The sequence below is a fragment of the Lissotriton helveticus genome, chromosome 5_1, assembly GCF_964261635.1.
Source record: "Lissotriton helveticus chromosome 5_1, aLisHel1.1, whole genome shotgun sequence".
Lineage (NCBI taxonomy): Eukaryota > Metazoa > Chordata > Amphibia > Caudata > Salamandridae > Lissotriton > Lissotriton helveticus.
Window position 1 is genome coordinate 124,614,448 of NC_136065.1, and position 13,086 is coordinate 124,627,533.

The following is a 13,086-nucleotide window of genomic DNA, read 5'->3' on the forward strand; positions in this document are numbered from 1 at the left end:
TGGTGTGAGTGCTGTGTCCTGTATGGGTGGGAGTGCTGTGTCCTGTATGGGTGTAGGGTGAGTGCTGTGTGGTTGTATGAGTGTAGGGTGAGTAGTATGCCTGTATGAGTGCAGGGTGGGCGGTGTGTGCCTGTATGAGTGCAGGGTGGGTGATGTGCCTGTATGCTTGCAGAATGAGGGGTCTGACTGTATGAGTGCTGGTTGAGCGGTGTGCCTGTATGAGTGGAGGCAGAGTGCTGTGCCCTTCTGAGTGCAGAGTGAGTGGTCCAAACAGAAACCTGCACAGGTGGACATTTCTGACCATTTCTGTCCAGTTTGCAGACCTCCATTATATGCGCTGTAATGCTTGAGTCATCTGCACATCTGAAAAGTGTTATTTTCAGATACCACAGCATTACATACTGTGCATATATAAAGGGTCTGATTTGCATACAATAGGCATATCTGTGACACAACATTGTTATAAGCCTATGATATATGCACATTTTGGAGATCTGATATATGTGTATAATCAGATGTTTTAGCTGTCCATATTGGCATAATACAGGGCTGAATTATATGCATAAATCAGTTACAGGTTCTGGATATGCCATAGAGGTGCATATTGTGCATCTAGCAGAGTCCAATATAATCTTGATGTGATAGATGCCTTCATAGTGGGATAATGCCTCTGAGCTCTATAATGTCCTATATCCTTTGGCAACAAAATGTACATATATTAGTGGCAAATTTCCCAAATTCTCAGAGCAAAATAATTGAGAAGTGTGTAAGGTGTGGTATTCTCTTTTACTAAATGTCTGGTCCAGAGAAGTAAGTAAGTTGTTATTTGAAAAGCAATTCTGGGGAGACACAAAATACAACAGAAGTAGATAGTCTTTTCAGCATTACTTTAGAGTCTTTATCTTCATTTCCAGTCATGACATCCAGTTTCTTTTGCGGGTTTGCCTTGATTTGATTAAGATATCCTTCCCAAGAAGCTTGAAAACTAATATGTGTTTCAAGTCAACCATCATATTTCCAAGGTAGGAAATCAGATTTGGTATTACATCTAGCTTTCAGCAGTGCCAGTTGAGGATGTGGGTGAAGCCAATAGACTGGGGGTGGAGCCAATGAAGGGAGTGGGTGGTGTCAGAAAAGTGGGTGTGGCCTCCACCAAAAATGTGAACACCTGGACTTAATATTTTACAAATTAAGCACTGCTTCAAATACAGACTAATATTCAGTAACACTCATTTCAAAACACAATGCCTATACACTGATAAGCTAATTACTGAGAATCACACAAAGGCTTACAGTACTTTTAGATAGAATGAACCGTGACATATATCATAGCAAATAATGCATTTCATTATCTCAGTTCAGTCCGGATGTAACTGCCCTCAACTTACACATCCAGTGAGCCTCCAGTTGTCTAAGGCGTAATTCCCTATTCCCACCTCGTATGTCCAGTGTGACAAGATCAATTGCATGGAGTTTAAAATTCCCCTTCGGAATAGCAGATTCACAGATATGAGCCCCCAGGGCATTGGTACCATCATTTCTAGCAATTGCTCTTTGATGTTCCTGGATGCGTACCCATAGTTGTTTTACTGTGCTGCCAAAATATATTTTACAACAATTGCAAATAATGACATAAATTACAAATGTAGATTGGCAGTTCAAAAATTGTTTCACCTCATGTATATATCCACTGTTGTATGTAAAGCGTGTGGTCTTATTCATGCCCATATGTCACACATTACAGTCTCCACAGATAAAGAAACCCTTTGGACGTGTAAGCCATGTATCTGCAGTATTTGATCAAACAGCCGTGTATAGGACACAGTACCTCCCTCAATGTGCCTGATCTTTTGTAGGTTATGGAAGGTTTGTCATAAAGGAGGGGTCCTACACCTTGCGTGCCCTTCAAGATTTTCCAATGTCTTATTATATTTGCAATATCTTAAATACATACTGGTTAAGCTGTGAATACGTTGTAATGAAAGCCAAACGTTCTTTTTTGGTAATTGTCTTAGCTTTTATTTTTAATGTGTCCGTTCTCTGGACATGTCTAACTTTGTACAGTGCCCAATTGAGTTCCTGATCCTTATACCCCCTGTTTTTAAGACTTTGTAGGGTTTCCTTTGCCTGTTTCTCAAACTGGGTATCATCGCTACAATTGCAACAAACTCGGATCAATTCACCAAAGGGAATTGCACGTTTGGTGCTGGCTGAGTGGGCACTCTCAAAGTGTAATGTGACTATTTACAGCAGTTTCCTTTCCATACAGAGAGGTCTGTATTTTGCCATGATCTATATATAGTTCCAGATCTAGAAATTGAATTTTGGTCTTGGATTTGAACCTTTTGATTATTGGTGAGGATTGAGTTCAGGTGTGATTTCTCCTTTTGGGACTTGAGTGGTAGGCACTAAACGGTGTCTTGTGTATACATTTGGCATGGTTAGTTCAGTGTGATGATTACCTCTACTCGATTTTGCATAACATTTTTAGATTTTGCTAGGATTAGTTTAGATAAACTATGTCTAAATGCTGGTTGTATTTTCAGGTTTTTCTCTTGTATTCTTCAAGGACTCACTGGGTGTTCTGTAGTGTGGCTGAGCCTCGATTTTTCTAGGATTAGTTTAGATAAACTATGTCTAAATGCTGGTTGTATTTTCAGGCTTTTCTCTTGTATTCTTCAAGGACTCACTGGGTGTTCTGTAGTTTGGCTGAGCCTCATTTGCACACATTGCTATGTTAGCATAGGCTTATTAGTAGTTTAAACGCCATTTTACCTTTTGCTGCTTTTGCACACAATACTGCTTTTTAGCTGTTATTATAAATTAGGCTGCGTGAATTATTTCACATGAGAAAGGCTTGTTTTTCGGCATACCTAGACTTACATCGTGACCCTAGTCTGCACAGTGAGTGCTAAAGCCTCCAAGGTTATAAGAACAAGGTAGCTGTTGTTCGGGCTGATCGGTTCACGTTTTAACCATAACATACATGCGCTGTGAGCCAACGGACATTCTGGCGCCTTCAATATTACACTGTAGGCATGATTTCAGGCACTTGGAAGAATTCCGTTTCCAGAGAGAAAGCGCTTTTGCAGATCCTGATGTGATTCATTCCTGCTGATCTTAGAGGTATGGGCTCCCCACACAAGCCTAAGAGACCTTCTATATTTTACTAAACAGAGGGCCAGATGTAGGTAGGGAAAATTTACCGATTCTTATTTACCGAATTTTACCGATTCGGTAAATAAGAATCGGTAAATAAGAAGGGGGGAGATGTAGGAACATCCAGATGTTCCTTTTACCGAATCGGTAAAAATCGGTATTTACCGATTCGGTAAATACCGACCGGTAATGCCCATTCATTCCTATGGGCTTTGAAGCCCATAGGAATGAATGGGCATTGCCGGTCGGTATTTACCGAATCGGTAAATATCGATTTTGACAAGGGTGCAGGGCGTATCACTTTGACACCCTCTAGCACCCCCCAAAAAAGGTTCGGGGGCCATGTGGCAGGCATACCTGCCCTAAGGGCAGGTCTGCCTGTCATATGGCACAGGTGTGCATGCACACATGTGCATGCACACCTGAATCGGTATTTTACCATCAAATTGAATTTGATGGTAAAATACCGAATTCGTAGGGCTTGTGGGACTCAGAAGAGTCCCACCTACATCTCACTTTTACCGATTCTGTAAAAATACCGGTCGGTAAATTTACCGACCGGTATATTTACCGATTCGGTAAAATTACCGATTTGGCCTGTTTCCTTCCCCCTACATGTCAAAAGCCAAATACCGGTCGGTAACGGCCGAATTCGGCCGTTACCGACCGGTATTTGGCTACCTACATCTGGCCCAGAGTTCCTTGCAAGGGAGGATGATATACTAGGTGCTATAATACCTGTTTTTACCATCATTGTAATATGATTTCTCCTTTTGTGTTCTATGGAGTTGTAACAATGCTGATCATATTTCTAATCATATGTCTGCTTATGTTAGCAAAGATACTGCATCTGAGAGCACGTCGTTAAAATAAATATTTTAATCTTTCCTGTGTCTCTATTTTACTCATGTTGTAGACTGGTATGAGAGTTTAATGAAAGAGTGCTGTTGCTTCCCACCATTCCTGAGTATAACCTAAGTCACATGTTCTGGGTTGTCTAATCATTGGTTCCTTTGCTATAGGACGAAGAGCTAATGTGACACTGATGCTAGCTGGTTAGGGTTTCTAGGTACTGAGGTGAGTGTTTTGGTCCACCACAATTCACTGAGGTCCTGGGTCTCTGTGCACAGTTCTGTGTAGGAGCAGAATCCCTGCAACATGGCGCACCCAACTTTGTGGTCTTGTTTTGAGACTCTCGAGTAGTGCTTATATCAGTCCATGACGCCCTCACTATTGTTTCCGGTTGACAGTGGTGACGAATAAACCTGCCTATAGTCACATAGGTCTTTTCAAGCTTGATCATTTAAACGGATTCTATTGGATTACTACCCAGTTGTGCTACATTTACTTTGCATTATTATTATTCTTTTCCGTGTCATTATGTTTGATGCTGACATTCCACAACATAGTAGGGTGGCAGTCTGCAATCATTTGCTGGCGTACGGCCTTACAGTAGATGGGTTGGTGGTTGTTTTTGTGGTGAGTGCGGAGGCAGCGTACCCATTTGAGATATTCTATTCCTGGGGCACTTGGCAGCATCTCGTTTGGTTTGATGCCGCCATCCCCCAATCCTTAACGGCGGTTCGGTTAGGCCCTTTGTCCATTCCTGGGGCCACGTGGCCGGTCTTGGCCGGCTATACGCCGCATCAGCATTATAACATGGTCACTGTTTAGGAGTTTTGTGTGCTTTATACCTCTTTGGTTAGAGTGCACAGGGCTCTGGTACAATATGTGACATGCAACGTCCAGGTGGGTGCACCTGGTACTGCTCCGCGTCCAGTTGGACCGGTCGGGGTTAAAATGAATCCCGTCATGGTGAATACGGTTATATATATTGGTAGTGCCTATAGACCGGAGGAGATAAGTTGACTGTGCCCTATATTAACCTTTTCATAAGGACTGTTGCTTTTAGGGTGCACATGCATAGATATGGTCACTGGCCCTAAATCTGTGTACAGTAAGTGTTGCCTTATTTGAGAAGTGCAGAAGGGATGTTACCTTTATTAATGTTTGCGCAAGAGACGTTGCCTATGTTGTCCCTGAATATCAGAACTGTTCCCTGAATTGAATTTATGCCTAAGCAATGTTGCATACATTAGCCGAGTGCCTAAGAAGTGTTACCTGCATTGATCTAAGGTTATGCGAATGGGTTACCCTGTTTCAAGTGAGAACGTAGGGTTACCTACCTGTATAAAAGTCGATAGTGTTGTTTTGTAAAACAGCCTGGTGTGGTGTCTCTTCATTGCATGTGTATCCCTGAGTCAGTATGAGTGTGTGCCGCACCACTGCTTTTCACATTGCCTTCAGGTGCCTTCCTGCCTCCCGCCAAGCTACTGTGTCGGAATCGGTGACCCCAGATCTAACAGGCTGAAACTGGCTAGCCCACCTCAATGGCGTACAGCTGCCCTAAATAATCTCCCTAGAAGGTCTCTGGGTGGGCGGACCCCATATGAAATGCTCTTTGGTATCAAAATGTTTGTTCCAGACCTTGAGGCTCTAGACCAAGCAGCGTCTGCTGCTCCCTTTGACGTAGATGAACATTGTGCTGTTTTCCATAATCTACAAAAGACCCCAGACAATCTTGCAAAGGAGCAGTTGCCCTCCACAGCTGAAGCTGCGTTGCAGATTCCGGTAGTTTACTGGCTACCCCGAGTTGGTGAACTGGTCCGAGAGAAGGTCAAGAACAAGAAGGAATTCGGCCCCTCATATCGAGCTCCAGTTCCTGTGACTGGTGTGCAGGGTACAAGAACAGTCATGTTACCTCCACTTCCTGGTTGAAAGGAAAACAGGTACATCTCCATTGACAATTTCAAACTACACAAAGTGGCCAATTCTTCTTAGTATGACACCTGCGGTCTCTTGTCCAGCTATGCTGCGAAACTCTGTTTTAGCTCCGGCACCTACCACCAGGCCTAATGTTGCCATTGATATGAATACAGTTATGAATCCTTTATTGAATCCACCAGCTGGTGATCCTCTTGATGATACTGAGTACACTTATCCCGCAGACTTATCGATGACAGATGTAGAGACCTGTGTGGCTAACCAATCACGTTTTTCATTTGACACTGGCTCTACCACATCAAAGTCCCCATCAAAAGTTTCGATTTTTGCAGTTTGGTTTAAAAAAAATGTTTTGATTCCCCCTTGGACTTACATTTGGCTGGTGCTTTTTTCAATTTTTTTATTCATGTCCATTGGATTTGCGGTGTATTTTTTCCCTCTTGTGAATGGACACTACGTCAAAGACAGAACTACAATTACACTAATTGATGGGACTTTGGCACCCCACTCCTCATCGCACATTATGAAGAGGGACCAGACTTTTGTGAATATCCCTGTCTTAGATGGGATTGTATGGGATGCTGTTAAGTTTCAAATCCACGGACCCACTGAAGTTATTAATGTCCCTAATGTACTTCATGTTTCAATGGGGGATTGGTTAAACAAAATATACGCTCTGATGATTGGGACGTCCAGGCAGTAGAGGCTCTGTTTTCTGATTTGAAATATTATGCTGCCTTTGATGCTGAAGATTTGTACTTAGATTCGGTGAATTATGCTGATTTATTTTGTTACCAACATTATGGCACAAACTTTCTGCACAAAGTAAACACATTTTGAAATGTGGTTAATTACATACAATGGGAACATTGTCCCGCTCCTGTTGAAGGCAGCTCCAAAACTCTTTTGAAAAAGTTTTCTTATTTTATTGATTTTAATCAGTCCAATCCCGGTGCATTTTATTTTAAGATGACAGAGAAGTCCTCTTCCAAAGTTAGACTCACCCACTCGAAATGGGCTGTGAAAAGATACTATTGATCTTAAATCTGTTTGGGGTTCTAAATATTGGCAAGTGCAAGGCACTGAGGCTTTGCATCGTGCATGTCTCATCCCGAATCATATGTTGTTTCTGAATTCTACTGTTTCACAAACCACCTGATTTGGATTGGCAACGTCTAAAAAATTGAATGCTCCTTCTATTCCTGATTTGGGAGAATACCCTGAATGGGATAATTACACCAGTATGTCTCTTAGTGACTTATAGACACTGTTACAAAATTCATCCTTTAATATTTCCAGTTTGGATCCCCGGGGCTGGGTATTATGGCAAAAGAGTGCAGATTCCTGTCAGCATGGTTTTCTGAATTTGGCCCCTGGCTATACACAGGTTCGGGTGGATCTCCGTTTTGAGAGTGACCATTCTGTCACTACCTATCCTGTAGGCAAGTTATGTCAGAACTGGCTCAAACACTCCACCTTAGCGTCAGTTAAGCTTCATTTATCCAAATTGACTGACGATGTTGATTTGAATGATTTTGTAAAAGGTCCTGTAAAAGGTAGACGCAAAAGATGGGTTTATGCTGTTTACAACGAAGTTTGGAAACTGTCCCAAAATGAAGCTGCTTCTATGTTAAGGGCTATTGATCAAGCTCATTTAGAAAAAGTGCTTGGAGTTGTAGATAATAGCATTAACACACTTTCTTTCTGAATTTACACATTAGACAATATTGTTTCTTCTGTCGGTGACACTGTGCAAGATGAAGTCCCAGTTTTATACCATGGTCAAAATCAATTGTGTTCTATTATGCAGTTTGCATTGACTTTACAAAGTTTAAAGGCTGGGAAAGTGCCTTGGGACTATATGAACACTTCTTTATTGTTTTTACCATTTAATTTGACTGTTAAACAACAATTCATGTCAATGAAAGATGCAACATTTTGCCTATTGAAAAGTTAGAACCATTACCGTTTTCTGTAGCTGAGAAAAATTCTGCTGTTTGGCTAATACATGGGTTAATCACGCTGCCTTTTCCACTGTTTAAATTTGAAGAATGCATGAAACATAATGCCACAGACAGATATGAACCTTTAGGTAGCGCATATCTCCATGAAGTTTGGTCTCTGCCATTCACCTATAGGTGTCTGAGGGATGGTAAAGAGGTTTATTTGAAAGGAGAATAAAGCACTTCCACTCCCGCCCACTCCTTGGTCTGTAGACGTATACAATTGCACAGCTCCTGCAAATCACAAGCAGCAAAATTGGCCTGTATTTTAAAAGGTACACCCGTTCCGGCTATTACACCCACTTTCATGTTGTTAGCAAACGGTAGTTATTTATTATTAAATAATGAAGATTGCTGTGGTATGCTGGCAGGGATACCGAACATAGTGACTGTCTCCCAACGTGTAGTCTGTTGTAAGAATGTACTGTTTCCTCCTCCGCATGGGAAGCTCGATGTATCCATCTGGCCTTCCATTCCGACCTTGAAAGCAGAGTTCAACAAGATGAGTCGAAAAAGAGCTCCTTTGTCTCAAAAAGAAGTCACCCTTACATCTGCGCGTGAAACATTCGTCCTTCACGTGGCTAACACTCGTACTGAGGTACATGCCTTGTTAAATACTTTTCTACCCCTGCATTTCGGTGCTTTGATTCACACTATATTCAACCTCGGGCTTGGCGCACTTTTTTAAAAGTAGTAAGTTCTGGCCTTGTGACTTCATTCCAAACTATATTTGGGGTGATACCGGCATTTTTTCATTCTATCTTTTCCAGCCTGTTTGACAGTTTACCGTTAATTCTTGCCTTAGCTGCCATTGTACTGCTGTTAATTTGCTTACTCCGAAATGGTTGCACATTCTGTGCCCCACGGCGATCTGCCCCGGCTGCTCTTACTTCGTGACCGGATGCTTGAATACTATGGATTGCTGCCTTTGGCTACTTTGAGTGTGGCGTATGGTTTATCTTTCCGGTTTTCATACTTTGAATGCGTGAAGCCTGTTTTCCACTGCCTGGATTGTGAATTTGAATGGGCTCTGGATTTGTGTTTCTGCAATACGGTGTCTTCTAACCAAGATTATGATCTACTAATGAGTCCCTTAGTTGCTCATGAACTAGACTGTTCTGGTATTGGAATAATGGCCTGCGCAGCGGCACATGGAGTCCTGGGCAATTGGAATATATGGACTGCAGCCCATCATTTTCTGGCATGCAGTTATCTCGAAGAATACTCGAGTTGTCCTCTGATGGTGCTAGAGGCTCTGGCTTTTGAAGAACATGTGTGTTCTTTTTCATTACTGAATTGGATGGCTGAATTGTTCACTGAAGGAAACGATGACTTCCTATTATAGGCAATTGCAACGTACTGTGCCCATACGCTGTTGGATTGAAGTGCTGATTTTTTTATGCTTCATAGACACCTACTGGACTCTTGATGTTTTCCTTCATTTTTTTTTACGCATCAAATGTGTTTTGACACTATAGCCCCCTTTTGGATTTCATAGGTTTTATGGTTACTAATTCGGAATTTACTCCCAATTATCCAGTTTGGCAAAATGTTAAACTTGGTTCTATCTCATTCGAACTTGAACTCTGCATTCTAACAAATGACCGTTCTCCGATTAAGGGAGAGTGTAGTGTGGCCTGAGCCTCGTTTGCGCACATTGCTATGTTAGCATGGGCTTATTAGAAGTTTAAATGCCATTTTACCTTTTGCTGCTTTTGCACACAACACTGCTTTTTAGCTGTTATAATAAGTTAGGATGCGTGAATTATTTCACACGAGAAAGGCTTGTTTTTCGGCATACCTAGACTTACATCGCGACCCTAGTCTGCAAAGTGAGTGCTAAAGCCTCCAAGGTTATCATAACAAGGTAGCTGTTGTTCGGACTGATCGGTTCACGTTTTAACCATAACATACATGCAGCTGTGAGCCAACAGAGATTCTGGCGCCTTTAATATTACACTGTAGGCATGATTTCAGGCACTTGGAAGAATTCCGTTTCCAGAGAGAAAGAGCTTTTGCAGATCCTGATGTGATTCATTCCTGCTGATCTTAGAGGTATGGGTCCTCATATAAGCCTAAGAGACCTTCTATATTTTATAGAAACATGGTTCCTAGCAAGGGAGGGTGATATACTAGGTGCTATAATACCTGTTTTCACCATCATTGTAATATGATTTCTCCTTTTGTGTTTTATCCTTTCCTGTGTCTCTTTTTTACTCCTGTTGTGGACTGGTATGAGAGTATAACGAAAGAGTGTTCTTGCTTACCACCATTCCTGAGTATAACCTATGTCGCATGTTCTGGGTTGTCTAATCCTTGGTTCCTTTGCTATAGGACGAAGAGCTAATGTGACACTGATGCTAGCTGGTTAGGGTTTCTAGTTACTGAGGTGCTTTTTGTGCTCCACCACAATTCACTGAGGTCCTGGTACTCTCTGCACAAGTTCTGTGTAGGAGCAGAATCCCTGCAACAGTTCTTAAACTTTATGTCTTTTTTCTTCCCCTTTATTCTTGGGCTGTTTTTCGGTTTTTGAAACTTGTAGAGGAATTTGTTTCACTGGTGATTATCACCAACATGATGTGTTAGAAATTGCCTTTGGCAATATTGTGTAACCTGTATATCACGGAACATTATTTTCAACATGAGTATATACAATGTAATTGATTTGTGCTATGAAAGAAATATCTGACTATACCTATGTTACACTTGTAGCCCTGAGGAAGCCCTATTCAGGGCGAAACGCGTTGGCTGCAATTTTGGATGTATTGTTCCATCTTCATACACCATAAAGTGGTCCAAGAATCCATTATAGGATTATTTCCAACATCCTTGAAGAGTCCAAACCTTTTCGTTTACTGTGCACGTTGACATGTTGATGTTGCCTCACTGTGCTCTCTCTAATGTACTATAACTGTGTGGTCTGTTGGCAGTTGACCTAGGAGGTGGACAGCTTTAACCTTTAATCACGTTTTGACTTGTTGTATAGCTGAGGAGTGTGCCTACAAATCATCCCTTAACACCTTTCTTCTGTTTCTAGTGCGCTAACACGGAAGGAACTACAAGCCACATACCACTCTCACCTAGGTGAACTCCAACTGTAGGTTTAATCAAAGATTATCCATCACAGGCAGCTAGATTGAAAGAAAACACAGAGTTAGTGGGCTATATTATTTTTATCATAACTTTAGAAAGACTAAGACAAGACTACCACCATGTCACAACAAACAAGACCTGATGTGATAACAAAAACTAGCAATAGTAACTTCTTCTCAGCAATGGGGAGCTAGTATTTATTAAAAGTAAACTTACTAAATCCTCGAGTCAGGTGAAGTAGACTCAGAGTCAGGAGTGGACAAGATTAAGTGTTTATGCAACACAACACAATGGCTGAATGATGTTGACAAATTATGTTCTTCCATACCTAAAATATGCATCAATTTTATGTGTGTGATCCATTTATGGTGCAAGTTAAGTCACAGGAAAGGTGATTTGGGGAAAGGTGTGACAAAGTTAAACGCTACACCACGACAATATTTATCAGAGCGATGAGCAGCACATCAACTTCAATCTGTTATGGAAGGAAATGAAGGAATGAGTATGACACAGTTCAGTTAAATGCATTGTAAACAGTCCTTCAGACCAAGAGACCCAGGTTATTATTATATATCTACATGTTTGGTCATCTAGGTTTGCAAAATACAAATTATGGAGGAGTTAAGTGAACGTACACAGTTAAAAAATGTATGATTGTGCCAAATTAGGTGGTGTTTCTGCATTCTTCTTGGATTGTCCGTCAATCTTGGGTGCCTGGCTGAAGCGGTCTGGTAAGGTAAGCAGGAGTGGAGCTTTCGCCTTTTGTGCAGGAAAAGAGTAGGCCTGCATATTATAAAACAGAAATACTATTGTAGAGTTATGGAGAAGGTCAGAAGGTAAACTTCATGAGGAGTGTACCAAGAAAATTCAGAGGCAAAGCAAGAGCATAGTCTGCTGCATCATTCAGAAGTGAGGGCAATTTACAACCAATAATTGGCAAGTAGCTGCATGTACTGGGCTGATCAATCTCACAATGGTCATCATAACATTAGCCGAGTGCTTGCATAATTTGATGATGTGATGTCTCTAGTTACTTATAACAACAGGCCCCTTATCCGACCACAACCGCATAATGGAGGAGTTTCACATTTGAGCCAGCACACACACTTAGCAGCATTGCATTTCCCAAATGAACATACCTCTCACTAGTCCATAGAGCTGAGTAGGACTCTTTGAGTCATAATCACGTAGGTTTTCCTGAAGTCAATAAATTCCTTCTTCGGGCTGTTGTAGAGTCCTTTCATCATTCTCCTGACTCCGAATAACGAATCAGTCCAACTCCTTTCCAACCCAAATGAGAGCGATCGACCTGTTGTGCAGGGCTGTTGATGAGCAAGAAGAGAAACACTGAGTAGTTTTTTTGTGTGTAGATTTGTGTTTGTCAACTAAACTGAATGGTCTAGTCTTTGAGGATTGAGAACCAGAAAAAAGCAGTAGACCAGGCAAACAAATCTCGCTAAGTGTCAAAGGGGAAGGACCATTCACCTTCAGGAGAAATGATCACCCATCAGGTCCCAAACATTGCAAATCATCACAATCAATCTTAGAAATGAGTTGAACAACCTTGCTCACTGTCAGCTAATACATGAATCATCAATCATCACTCACAATCTCTCAATAATAAATCACTCATTGGTGCAATGGTTACCTTTTCCAATCCAAGCATTGTGGTACACAGTTGTATCTCCTCTTTGATGCAAACAACACACATTGGGCAGTCTTGTAAATCAAATGTCCTGGGGCAGTCCTGCTAGGGAATGAAGAAAAGTTTAGGCATGGGATGGAGGCAGGCATTGTCTCTCCAATGTCCTTGAATGGAATTTGAGTGAGGTTTCTTCACTGCACACTTGTTCAACTTCAGTCCGACCATACATGTGCCTAAAACGGTGGGGCTGCATAGGTCAGTCAGACACAGCCAAACAAAATATATAATGTTCCCCTAGCTATATCCATTTTTGTGGGTAAAAATTTCTATGGTGGCCTACTCTGTCAGGGAAGTAGAGTTCATCCTCAAACTTAGGTGTTCACCCAGAAGTTGGTCAGCTAA

At 41.6% G+C, this 13,086-nt stretch overlaps 1 long non-coding RNA gene across 1 annotated transcript; it reads right to left on the reverse strand.

Annotated features, from left to right (window-relative positions):
- Nucleotides 1–11,100: 11,100 nt before the first annotated feature.
- On the reverse strand, nucleotides 11,101–12,789 carry LOC144754248 (uncharacterized). The gene is made up of 2 exons (XR_013594684.1): nucleotides 12,688–12,789; nucleotides 11,101–12,361 (listed from the first exon to the last, which is right to left on the reverse strand). It is a non-coding gene; the product is annotated as an uncharacterized LOC144754248 (long non-coding RNA).
- Between the last annotated feature and the right edge of the window lie 297 nt (nucleotides 12,790–13,086).